This window comes from Lissotriton helveticus, chromosome 9 (genome assembly GCF_964261635.1).
Source record: "Lissotriton helveticus chromosome 9, aLisHel1.1, whole genome shotgun sequence".
Taxonomy (NCBI): domain Eukaryota; kingdom Metazoa; phylum Chordata; class Amphibia; order Caudata; family Salamandridae; genus Lissotriton; species Lissotriton helveticus.
In genome coordinates this window covers 1,096,617,430-1,096,630,236 of record NC_136070.1, presented here as the reverse complement: position 1 = coordinate 1,096,630,236, position 12,807 = coordinate 1,096,617,430, and the positions used below count along the sequence as shown (strand labels likewise).

At 44.2% G+C, this 12,807-nt stretch overlaps 1 protein-coding gene across 5 annotated transcripts in view; it reads left to right on the top strand.

The window, feature by feature from the left end:
- Nucleotides 1-12,807, top strand: part of FAM3D (FAM3 metabolism regulating signaling molecule D) — a 417,220-nt gene that overhangs the window by 327,437 nt on the left and 76,976 nt on the right. The window lies entirely within an intron of this gene.

Sequence of the window (12,807 nt, the reverse complement as noted above, 5' to 3'; positions counted from 1 at the left end):
GGGGAAGTTCACACTCAGGTCCCCATACATTTTTGTCCACATAGGTATCCATGCCAAATTGGAGTCATTTTCTTCCAACAGCCTGAGTATTCTAAAGGTACCTAGTGTATGTGGATTTCCCTGGAAGGGCCCTAGAAATTAGGCAAAATATAGCTACATTTTTGGTGTTTTGGTAAAAATTGGAAAAAAGGGTTTTCCCTGCAAATGGTATCAATGAAAGGCTTGAAGTACTAAAATCTCTATCTTACCAGCTTTTCAGGAACAGGCAGCCTTTTGTCAGAAAACCAAAATTATTTACACAGTTTTGGCATTTCACTTGGACATAGCCTATTTTTTCTATTTTATGCACTTTCAACCTGCTTTCAGTTAGTGGTAGAAATGGGTGTAAAACCAATAATGTATCCTGAAAAGCTATACTTTTTAAAAAGAAGACAACATTCTGAATTCAGCAAGTGGTTATTTATTGAGCTCTTTTAAGGTTTTCCTATAGAAAGTAACAGTTGAAATAAAAAAATATTTGAATTGAGTTGAAAAAAAAACAATTTGTGCCTACATTTTCACCTGTAACTATGCTAGATTTATGAAAGCAATATACTGTTTTGTCCGAAGGACCCTTTTGGTTGTAGGGATATATTGGGCTTGTAGGTTCACAAAGAACCCTGAGTACCCAGAGCCAATAACTGAGATGCACCTTGCAATGTTTTTTCATTGTGTACCGGGTATACAGCAATTCTTTTGGTACACTATAAAGAGTGAAAAATAGGTACCAAGGTAACCTATGTATTTTCGAAATGGAAACAAGATATAGAGCTTAGGAGCAGTGGTTAATTGCACATCTCTGAGTATGTGGATAGCCATGCTAGCATGTGAATTAGGGGGCACTTTTCAAAATGTCTTCTTTACAATTGAAAGGCAAAAATCCATAGAAATACAACTGGTGGTAACACTTATTCTACTATTCCATGTTCCCCTACGTCTCTCAATAAAAGTGGTACCTCACTTGTGTGGGTAGACCTAGTGCCTGCGACAGGAAATGGCCAAAAACACAATGTGAACACATCACATTTTTCCACTGCAAACTGACCCTTTTTTTGCAATGTGCCTAGCAGTGGATTTTGGGCCCTAGTTCAGCCGGCAACTAGAGAAACCAAGCAACCTGCACATTTTTGAAAACTAGACACCCAGGGGAATCTAGGATCGGGTGAATTGTGTGGCTCTCTCCAGGTTTTGTTACCCAGAATCCCTTGAAAACCTCAAAATTTGTAGCACAAAACACATTCAACTACACTGCAAGCACATGTTACACAAAATAAAAAAAAAATTGCACTAAAATCAAAGGGAGAAAAAAATGTTCTGATCACAAATGATGGCAAAACACGCAGAGCACCAGCAGAACTAAATTTAACTCCCTGGTGGTCTAGTGGCTTCTGCCCCCTTGGGGGCATATGGTCTGAAAAATACAAGGCCTAACTGCCCCCACTGGGGGCAGAAACAGCCAAAATATTTACTCCCAAAAGGGGAATGACCCTTGCCCAAAGGGGCACTCCCCAAAACATTTGCACCATAAACCATAAAATCCCTGGTAGTCTAGCGCTTTTGCCCCCTTGGAGGCAGATGGGCCTAAAAATATAAGGCTGATCTGCACCCAAGGAAGTCAGAAATAGGCAAAATATTCATCCCCAAAAAGGGAGCTACCCTTGCCCAAGGGATTGCGCCCCGTAATTGTAAAAAATTAATCCCTACCCTCTAGTGGGTTTCAACCCTCCCCCAGACTAGATCGGCCACACAAATGGCCAATATAGCTCCGGGTGGGGCAAACCACTGAAAAACAAAATTGCCCCCTGGGAAACGATCCTTGCTCAAGGGGTTGCTCTCAAAATGCACAAAATGAAATCCCCTCCCACCTAGTGGGTTTTGCCCCCTTCCTGGGGGGGAATACTGATCAGCCTAAACAATGGCTGAATCAGTCCCCTGGGGGTCTGAAACACAGCTACACATTCCCCCAGGGGAATGACCCATGCCTAAGGGGTCACTCCCCCAACAAAACAAAAAACAATCAGTGGATGGATTCCAGCACCATGATCACGGTCCTCACACACAATCATGGAGGAGGAATCCATTCAAAGCAGGCACAGGGGGAAAGGAAAAACTCTTTATTTTCCCCCTGTGTCTATGTTCCCTAAAGAACCCCCCCCTCCGATAGAAGGACATACATGCAACATTTCCTCTCTTTGGACGCGCTGAAGCAAGTGGCTTCCAGTGCATCACCGGCAGCCTATGATGACGTAGGCACACAGTGTGCGTGCCAACGTTTTCTGATTGCCAAGGGGGGACTGGGGTGGCAGCGGAACTGCTTCTGCTGCCATCTGCAATGGGGGCATGTAGGTGGGGGGCCACATGGGGAGCTCCAGCGCTTCCCCAGTGGGCCAATGCCAGGAAGTAATGGATACTTCCTCACCACAGCAGCACAGCAGGGGTTAATATATTATTTTCAGTTAGCATGGTGATGCAGCGGAAAGGGGCTTTGCCGAATTTTACCATTCAGGAACTAATTTCAACACCTACCAGTCCCTTCCATTGCATCATTTAAAACGTGATACCAAAACAGTAAGTGGTCCTCTCTCTCCGATGGATCTTTTAGAGTAGACAGGGATTGGTAAAGAATAGACGGAATCCTAACCTTATGAGGACCTAGACAAAGAAATATTTCAAACATTATAATAAAATTACATTAATAATGACAAACTCTGGTTACTTATCAACTTGCTTTTATCTAATTTTAAGAAATTGTGAATGCTCATCAAGTACAATACAGCTTGAATCATAGATCATCACACAAGAGAAACATCAATACAGTAGTTCATAATAACATCTCTTAACGTGCCATGAGTGAGTAGATAGGTAAAGAGACAAGAGAACATTTGCAAATAAGAATAATGCAAATTCAGAATATCATACAAACCTAAGAATAACTATAGCATGAAATGCTAATAGTCAGAAAAGCCACTCTGCGGCCAGAAGAGTAAGCTGGGCACCCTCACGTAGGTAGGAGGAACAAAGTTAAGGAGTCAGGATCAGCAGAACAAACAGCCAGCCAGTTAAGTAAGGAAACAGCAACACAGCTCTTTCCTCTCGCAAAGTGAAAGTCTCTCTCTAAGCCCCTCTAATTATAAATTGTAATACCTCTTAATTATACCCTTATTCACTAAATATCCAGCCCCCCATGTATCAAAACACAAGAATCCACAATTCCGATTGGACTAGGCCATGGGGTGTCTGATCAATCCACTTCCAGTGTACCTGACTCTCAACAGTTCCTCTGTCTTTAGGAAACCATTGTCATCGTCCTTCATCTGAGGAAACTCTGATAATCTCTTCTGCAGCTTGCACATAGCGCACAGTAGCATTGTATCAAAACTTTCATCATTTTTGTCCACTTAATGTTTTAGTGGCTTCCTGCTCTCCACTTACATTAATATCAGACGTTATTTCTGCTAAGTTTGGCCAGGCAGAAAACAGAAAAACCAATATTATCCCCACCGTTGCCACGGAAGGAGGGATGTGAACATAGTTAGATTGTTTTTATTATTAATATTCATTTTAGTAATTACAAACTGTTATACTTGGCATCTTTGGCGTGGTTTCCCCAGACTTTTTGCCTCTACCTCCTGTATTTTTGATGCTCTGCTGGATTTCATTTTTGCTGACTTAGATGCTTTGGGCACTTTGCCACTAGTCATCACTGTCAAAGTGCAAGTACTCTCTGTGCAAAGTGTTGTTACAATTGGCTCTCCCTGATTGGCATACTTGATTTACTGGTAAGTCCCCAGTAAGTGGCACTGAAGTGTGTCAGGGACTGTAAATCAAATACTACTAGTGGGCCTGCAGCACTGATTGTACCATCCATACGAGTAGCTCCGAAAAACTAACCCAGGCCTGCCACTGCAGTGTCTGTGTGCTGTTGTTAACTGCCATATCAACTTGGCAAGTGCACCCACTTGCCAGTTCCTAACCTTCCCTTTTTCAACATGTAAGGCACCCTAGTGTAGGCCCAAGGTATCCTCCTGGGCAGGGTGCAGTGTATGTGAAAGGTAGGACATGTACTGGTGTGTCTGACTTGTCCTGAGGGTGAAATACTGCCAATTTAGTTTTGCAGTTTTGAAGGGCTATCCTGCCCCATTTGATAGAATGGGAAATGCTGTGCAACATCTTACAAGCATAACTTTCTATTGATACAAGAGAGAGAAATAAAGTTTAGGCTCTCTGAACTCCAAATTCAATAACACATCTTTTTAGTAAAGATGGATTTTAAATTATGTGTTTAAAAATGCCACTTTTAGAAAGTAGGCATTTTCCTGTTTAATCATTCTGTATGCCTCTACCTGGTTATGTATTGACTGTCCGGTTTTGGAATGACAGGGACTGGGGATGTGCATTCACTGTGGACAGCCACTAGGGAGGTTGAGGTGTTCCTGGCTCTTCCTGGATGGCTCAGAGCTGAATTGGGTTTGGGTGAATTTAGAGTAGTGGGAGGAGATTTCCTTGCACCTAAATAGGGCCTGTCTCTGTTGCACAATGCTGTCCCCACCCCCTGTGGTCATACTGCATCAGTGAGGAGAGAACTGCTTTGCACTGGGCTCAGAGACCCTTGCACAAAGAGAACAAATACCTAAAAACCCTGAACTTTAGACTACTACTGGAATCAAGAGGAACCTTTGCCAAGGAGAAGAGCTGGTGAAACTGGAGGAGGAGTTCTGTCTCTTTGCTGTGTGCTGTCTGGGGTTGGCCTGCAGTAGCTGTTTCTGCCAAGGAAAAGACAAGGACTTTGCTCTGTGGTGTGTCCCCATGTGTGAAGAAGATCTCCAAGGGCTTGAGTAGAGCTTGCCTCCTGTTCTGAAGTCTCAGGGACCCGAACACTTCACCCCCAGCTCCCCTGAACTTACTTGCTGGGAGTTCTGACCTGCCAAGATGTACCTATGACTGTCTTGGGCCTCTGGAGGTTGTTCCTGCTGTTGGGAGCTGAAAAAGCAACACAATTAAAAGAAAATCAATGCATCGCTCTTCTTGTGGCTGTTTTCTCGACAAAGCACTGCTGTGCGAGAAGAATCTGCAGGCATCACCGCTGCTAACACCAGCGCAGCACCTGTCCCCGAGGCAAGAACTGATGCGTTGAGGCATCGCCGCTGAAAAAAACGATGCAGCGCATCTCGACGCGCCGCATCGATCGCCGACACATCCCAGACTTCCATGCATCGTACCTCTGCAGCAAGTTTTCCCGAAGCATCGCCTGTGGACCAGAGTCTTCTTGGTGTTGACTTATCACTACCCCCTACAGACCGGACTCAACGGATCGCTTCTCCTGCGTGCTGCAGAACTGTCACATAGCCTCCCCATGGTCTCAGGAACTGACGCATCTCTTTGAGTTCTTGGCTCTTCCCCTCTACGCAGCTGTTTGGCCTTGTGAATTTTGTTGCAACTATAGGTACTTTGAGAGAAATCACTCATCCATAGTTTTCTATGAACCCAGTTGCTTAAAAACCTCTGTTAAGTCCTATTCTTATTACATGTATGTTGGATTTTTGTTGTTTTGGTCTTGTTGAGTTTAGATAAAGATACTTTTTTTTTTCTAAACTGGTGTGGTGTCCATTTGTGGTGCTATCACTATATCACTGGGTATTTTAAGTACAAATACTTTACACTGTTGTGTAGTTCCTATATTCCCAATAGGCTCTGCGCATTGGAATACTATATCCTATAGATTAGACCTAGGACTGAGGCCGACTAGGTCTCTATCGAATATACTAAACTTAATAGTGAGTGCCACCTAGCTCAGAGGTCACTAGAAGCTTTCTCGAATTCACAAGAAGGGATTCATTTCTGACAACCGCATAAACATGACAACTTTGTTTCCCAAGATTAAGGAATATATCTCTAGGGTCGCGGAAACAATAGATAAGTATTTCACTCAGTCAATCGTGCATGCTTCGTTTCAACAGAGCTTGTATTGAACAGTCTTCTTTCTAATACAAGAGAAGTGAACTGCTACAATCTTTAAGCAGACTGCAAAGTATAATGCGTACAGCGAGAATCTATATATATATAAAAACGAAAGTATGTCTGTTTGTCCTTTATGCATTACTACACCATTAATCACCATCGGCATGAAACTTCGGGAAGTTGTTGAGTACACTCTCGCGAAGGTTTCTGGCCCAAAAATAAAAAATAAATAAAAAAAACAAATTGTTAAAAGTTGTTGAGTACACTCCCGCGAAGGTTTCTGGCAAAAAAAAAATTATTAAATATCGGCCCCCCGGCCCCCCAGGGCCCTCATAATCTTTCCAATACTAAACGTTTACAGTTTCCGGTGTGACTCACTTTTGCAATGAGCATCAACAAAGCACAAGGACAATCGCTGCAAGTGTGTGGACTAGATTTGGAGAATCCGTGCTTCTCACATGGACAACTGTATGTGGCCAGCTCACACGTCGGAAAACCTTCTGATTTATTAGTGTACGCACCAGACCAAAAAAACAAAAATACTGTGTATCCACAAGCACTCAAATAAATAAACAGAATTAAAACAACACTTTAAAATGTTTTCCATATTAAAATAAATTAGTTTCAATAAAAATGACACAATGTAAATTAAATGTTATCATAACGTGTTTCCTTAAATTTCCTTTCTTCTGAGATCGCAGCAACGCGCGACGGGTAAGCTAGTAGTCTTATAAAATAATACTGTAAAAGCATTGTATGGTTTCTAAGCCATATACAAATACATACATAAATAACATTGACTAAAAATACTTCACTGGTGCATCTAAATACGCCTACCCCAATGTACCTAACCTAAGTCTAGTATGCGGAAAGTATTGTGTAGCATAGGTTTAGTTCTTTTTGCCAAGAATCTACCAAAGGTTTCTCTAGGTTCTACCTTGGCTTAGAATGAAGGAGGTCTAGTATCTCTGTCTCAGATCTCGATTTCCCAACACCCCACAAGGGGAGTTTGGAAACACCGGAGCTGGATTCTTGGTGAGAGAAAGGCAGCCTCTTGATCAGTGCGTCAGCTGGAGGTTCGGCTTCCTTCGGCACTTGCTGTAGTGAGCTGAGTCGGGCAAGTAGATAGTCGAACTGCCCCGAACCACCATAGTTTGCTATAGCAAGTGAAGGTATATTTATACCTTGAGGTGTTTAGGAATGCCATAGATTGACGTAAAGTCGGGCACAATAACGTCAGGAAAGAACCCCTAGGGAATAGTTGTTCTTTGCAAAGTACATGAGTTACTGGACAAATCAATATTCAAGCAAGGGGAAGTTCCCTAACTGCTTAAGCCGATTTTCCAAGAAATCGTTGTGACGTTTGATACGGGTGGAAGTAGCCATGCCTGTATTTGGTCTACATGGGCTATGTCTAAAGAAGGGATTGATTTCTATGCCTCTATAAGGTCAATGTGAATTGTTCCTATATAAGGGCATGAATCAGAAAAATTCACTCAGAGCTCCAAACGCCACACAACAACACATTGCCTTTGGGAAAGGCCTGTCTGCTCGTACCAAGCTATCCACGCGGGTGAGCAGGGGTTATCTAAAGTGTGGATTCCCCTTACCCTGACTAGAAGCAAGGGTCCCTATTTGGACAAAGGTACAAAAAGTGCAAAAGGTGTTAGAATGGCAGTATCAAGGCGACCTAAATTACAATAGATTAGTGTACTCGATAGACGTTTTTAACTAACACACTAAGTGAATGTAACTGTGAGTATACTAATGGAATATCAAGTTCTATATATCAATCTAAAAAAATATGATTGGCAGAATATCAGCTGCAGAAATATTGTGAAGGTAAGTATATATATATACGTAAGTGTAAAACAGTTACACTTAACTGCACACAAATCTACTTATTACGGTGAAATAAATTGACCGTAACACTGGATTGTAATACTAGAGTGAGCATCTGGAGTCTCTGTCTGTATGGAGATCAATATATTACAACGTGTTGTGTAGTTGCATATATATATGTATATATACTTATATATTAAAGCTCCAAGATCCCACCTAAAACTGCTGAACTCAAAGGGTGGGTGCTGCTGTGTGCCAGGGTGAGGTCTCTCATAAAATCAAAGCTCCATCCAAAGGATATGCAGCACTCTCAGGGTTCAAACAATTTATTAAGACCAGTCCTCCAGATGCATTTCGGTGTGGTGCCTTCGTCAGTGTATGAACTGCTAGCATTTGGTACCTGGTGTACCATTGGCTTATATTTAGAATCCCCTGTTATGATGGGTCTGTTCCGAGCCAATGGGAGGGCTGCAACACGTTCTGGCTGTTCCCGGATGTTTCGTGTTACCGCATCCACGTTGGCATTATGGTCAAATGAGTCCGCATTGAACCTGTATGGTGATTCAGGGCCAAAATGGGCCAATTCAATGCCCAACGTATTGCATGGCAGGCTCTATACACCATCTTATATGTGCAGTGTCTGTTTGCCTCTCACTCGGGGCAGTGAGTTCCTCATACCCCAGGTGACCCCTCTCCAGCCGCTGGATGCCAAACAGGACGTAGCTGCAAGTGTCAATCATATGGATCAGCGTCTCTGGGCTTGGATAGCCCACGGCCTTGTCGGTCAGCAGGGATTCTAAATATAAGCCAATGGGACACCAGATACCAAACGCTAGCCGTTCATACACCGACAAAGGGACCACACCGAAATTCCGGTTTGCCTGTGTGCAGGGCTTAGTGGGTGAGGCAGACTGTTCTGAAGCTGGCTCTCAACTCAATTGGGAGCCATTTGAGTTCTTTGAGTGCAGGGGAGATGTGATCAAATTTCTTAGTTCCGGTGACCATTCTAGCTGCTGCATTCAAGGTTGTTTTCAGGGGGGCGAGGTTGGATTTTGAAGTCCCATCAGGGCTGCAATCCCATAGTCAATTCTGGAGAGCACCAGTGCTTGGGTGGCTTGTTGAAGGTCCTTGGGCGGGAGGAAGAGTTTTATTTAGTACAGTAATTTCAAATTGAGGAAGGTACTTTTTGCGGATCTTGAGATATGTTTTTTCATGTCCAGTTTCGGGTCTAAGGTAATACCTAGAGATTTTACTGAATCCACCAGGATGAGGTTACCATTGAGGGCATCAATAGCTTTGAGCCATTCTGCGATTTGTGGGTTTTTGCCCTTGTTGGAGATGAGGAGTATTTCTGTTTTCTCTTGATTGAGGTTCAGGTGATTGTTTGAGAGCCAGTATTGTACCTCTCTGAGCGTGCCGTCAAATCTATGGATGTCAGCAATGGAGGCGGTTTCCAGATAGAGTTGTGTGTCATCCGCATATAGGTGAAAAGGGATGTTGGATTTCCTGAGTAGAGTGGTAAGGGTTCAATGTAAATGTTGAAAAGCTGAGGGGAGAACACTGATCCTTGTGGAACACCCCTGTTGACGGGCTGGAGGTCGGACTCAAAGTTTTTAATTTTTATTCTTTGTGAGCGGTTGTGGAGAAAGGATGAGAACCATTGGAGGACCGTCTTTTCAAGACCAGCCCTTTCTTGTAGAGTCTTGATGAGCAGTTTGTGATTGACTGTATCGAATGCAGCTGATAAGTCTAGGAGGATGAGAAGGCAGCATTGGTCCGAGTCAAGTGACTTGTGTAGATCGTCTATGACATTAAGGATTGTGGTTTCAGTGCTGCAGCCCTTTCTGAAGCCCGATTAGTGGGGGTCTAGGAGATGGATGTTGTCCAGGTGTTGGGACAGCTACGGAAGTACCATCGCCACCCCCTTTTGTACCGCTTTGGCCGCCATAAGTGTGGCAGGGTATGCTCAGACGTGAGTCCCTTGCTCACTTTGCCACTGGATTCAAGCAAGCAGGGCTGAAGATGGCTGGAATGCCAGAAACCGGTCCTCGGAAGCTTGTTTCCGGTCCAGGGAAGGCATGGCTTGGCAGTTCGGGCTGGAATGTTCCCATGAGGCACAGGGTCAGACTGATTTGCATATAGCCATGTCTGAACTGGGGTGGCAGAGTGGGCTAAAGAACGGTGATGGATCAAACCCAGATCTTTTGACTGGGTGTGAGTGTTTGATTGGTTCAGATGCTCCGTCCATCACCACCCCCTTTTGTACAGCTACGGAAGTACACATCTTTCCAGTATTATGGACAGAAGAGGTAAGTTGGATACCGGTCTAAAGTTGTTTAAATCCTCAGTGTGTAGACCTGGCTTTTTCAGCAGTGGAGTGACTTGGCCAACTTTGAGGCAGTCTGGAACGACTCCTGAGCTCACCGAGCTGTTAATGATCTTGCACCATAGCGGTGCTAGGACGAGCTTCAGGTCCATGGTCAATTGAGGGGGTAGCTGATCCAGGGCGTGGGATGGGGGTTTAGCGTTGGAGATTAGTTTGATTATCTCCGCTTCCTCAATGGGAATATATATATGTATTCCATAGAAAAATTATTTTTGGACTTGCGTATAACTTTGGCGCCATTTGATGGATCTTCACCAAATTTTCCAAAAAAGGTGTCATATTCAATTTAGTTGTGCATGAAAAGTTTTGAGGTGATCTGTCGAGCGGGGGCAAAGAAAAAATGTGTTTCCAATGTTAATTCCCATGGAGATTTTAGACATGACTACACCTCGAACTGCTGACCGGTATTACACCAAATTTGGCAGAAATCTAACTCTTTGTCCAGTAATGGCCCATTTTTGTGATTTAGTGTAAATCCATTCAGTAGTTTTTGAGATAATAAAGGGAAAAGAAATTTGTATTTCTAGAGGCGTGAATCCTTCATGAATCCTGTGCGGTGCTCCTCGAATCCACGTCTCACCAGCACTGGTGTGATTGACTGGCTGCAACCTGAGTAGCATTGATGAGTTGTAGCCGCCATTTTAGACATCGAGGAATGGTCCTTGGTGCCAAGATTAAACATGAAATGTAGTGGAAGGGGCAAAGTAGTGGTCTGAGAGGGATTTCTGAAGGGCAAAAAATGCCCAGTACCATTTCTTTCTACGTGGGAGAATTCGCTAATTCATCATGACGCTCAGCATTCCCCTGTGTAACTTCACGATGCATTCACTAATTCCGCTGAAAAAAACTAAATATACAAACAAACACTTACTCAGACACTCACCCTCCCACTCACATACTCATTCATACATTCGCACACCCACCTACAGACCCACTCACACTCAGGCACCCACTCACAAATCCACTCAGTCACTCCTGCACCCACTCACAGACCCACTCACACACTTGCGTACCCACTCACAGACAAACTCAGACTCATGCACTCACTCACAGACTCATTCAAAAACTCAAGTACCTGCTCACAGACCCACTCAGAGACTCATGTACCCACTCACATACCCATTCAGGCATTCACATACCCACTCACAGACCCACTCAGAGACTCATTCACAGACCAAATTGAACTCTCACATATCCACTCACAGACTCACTCAAATACTCACAGACCCACCTACAGACCCACTCAAACACTCAAGTATCCACTCACAGATCCACTCATGCATCCGCTCACAGAACCACTCATATACTAATACACCCACTCACAGGCCTGCTCAGAGATTGACATACACACTCACAGATCTATTCAGACACTCACACACCCACTCACAAATCTACTCAGAGACTCACACACCCATTCAAAGACCCACTCTTACACTCACGCAGCCACTTAATAAATTGGCTCGGTCTCTCCGGCACTCATTCACAGATCTACTCAGGCACTCCCAGACCCACTCACACACTTAAGCATCCACTCACAGACAAACACAGCCTTATGCACCCACTCACAGACCCACTCAAACACTCAAGTACCTGCTCACAGACCCACTCAGAGACTCATGCACCTACTCACATACCCATTCAGACATTCACATACTCACTCACAGACCCACTCAGAGACTCACTCACAGACCCACTTGTACTCTCACATATCTACTCACGAACCCACTCAGATACTCACACACCCACCTACAGACCCACTCAAACACTCAAGTATCCACTCACAGATCCACTCATGCATCCACTCACAGACTCAATCAGATACTAATGTACCCACTTACAGACCCCCTCAGACACTATAACACCCATTCACAGGCCTGCTCAGAGATTGACATACCCACTCACAGATCTATTCAGACACTCATACACACACTCACACGCCCACTCACAAATCTACTCAGAGAATCACACACCCACTCAAATACCCACTCTTACACTCATGCGGCCACTTACAGACCCACTCTGACACTCATGCACCTACTCACACATCTACTCAGGGATTCACACACCCACTCAAGGACCCACTCTTACTCTCACACAGCCACTTACAGTCCCACTCTGACATTCACACACCCACCCACAGACCCACTCACGCATCCACTCTCAGATCCCCTCTGACACTCACGCATCCACTCACAGATCCAATCACATAGTCACTCACACACCCACATAACCACTCACATACCCACTCACAAACCCATATAGCTACTGACACACCCATAAAACCACTCACACACCCAGTCACTGACCTATAGAGCTACTCATACACCCAGTCACAGACCCATACAGCTACTCACACATCCACTCACAGAGCCATACAGCCACTCACACACCCACTCACCAACCCATAAAGCCACTCACATACCCACAAAAATATTCACTCACACACCCACTCACAGACACATACAGCCACTCTCACACCCAACCACGTACCCACAAAACTACTCACACACCAACTCACAGACCCATACAGCTACTCACACACCCACTCATCAACCTACACAACCACTCACACACTCACTCTC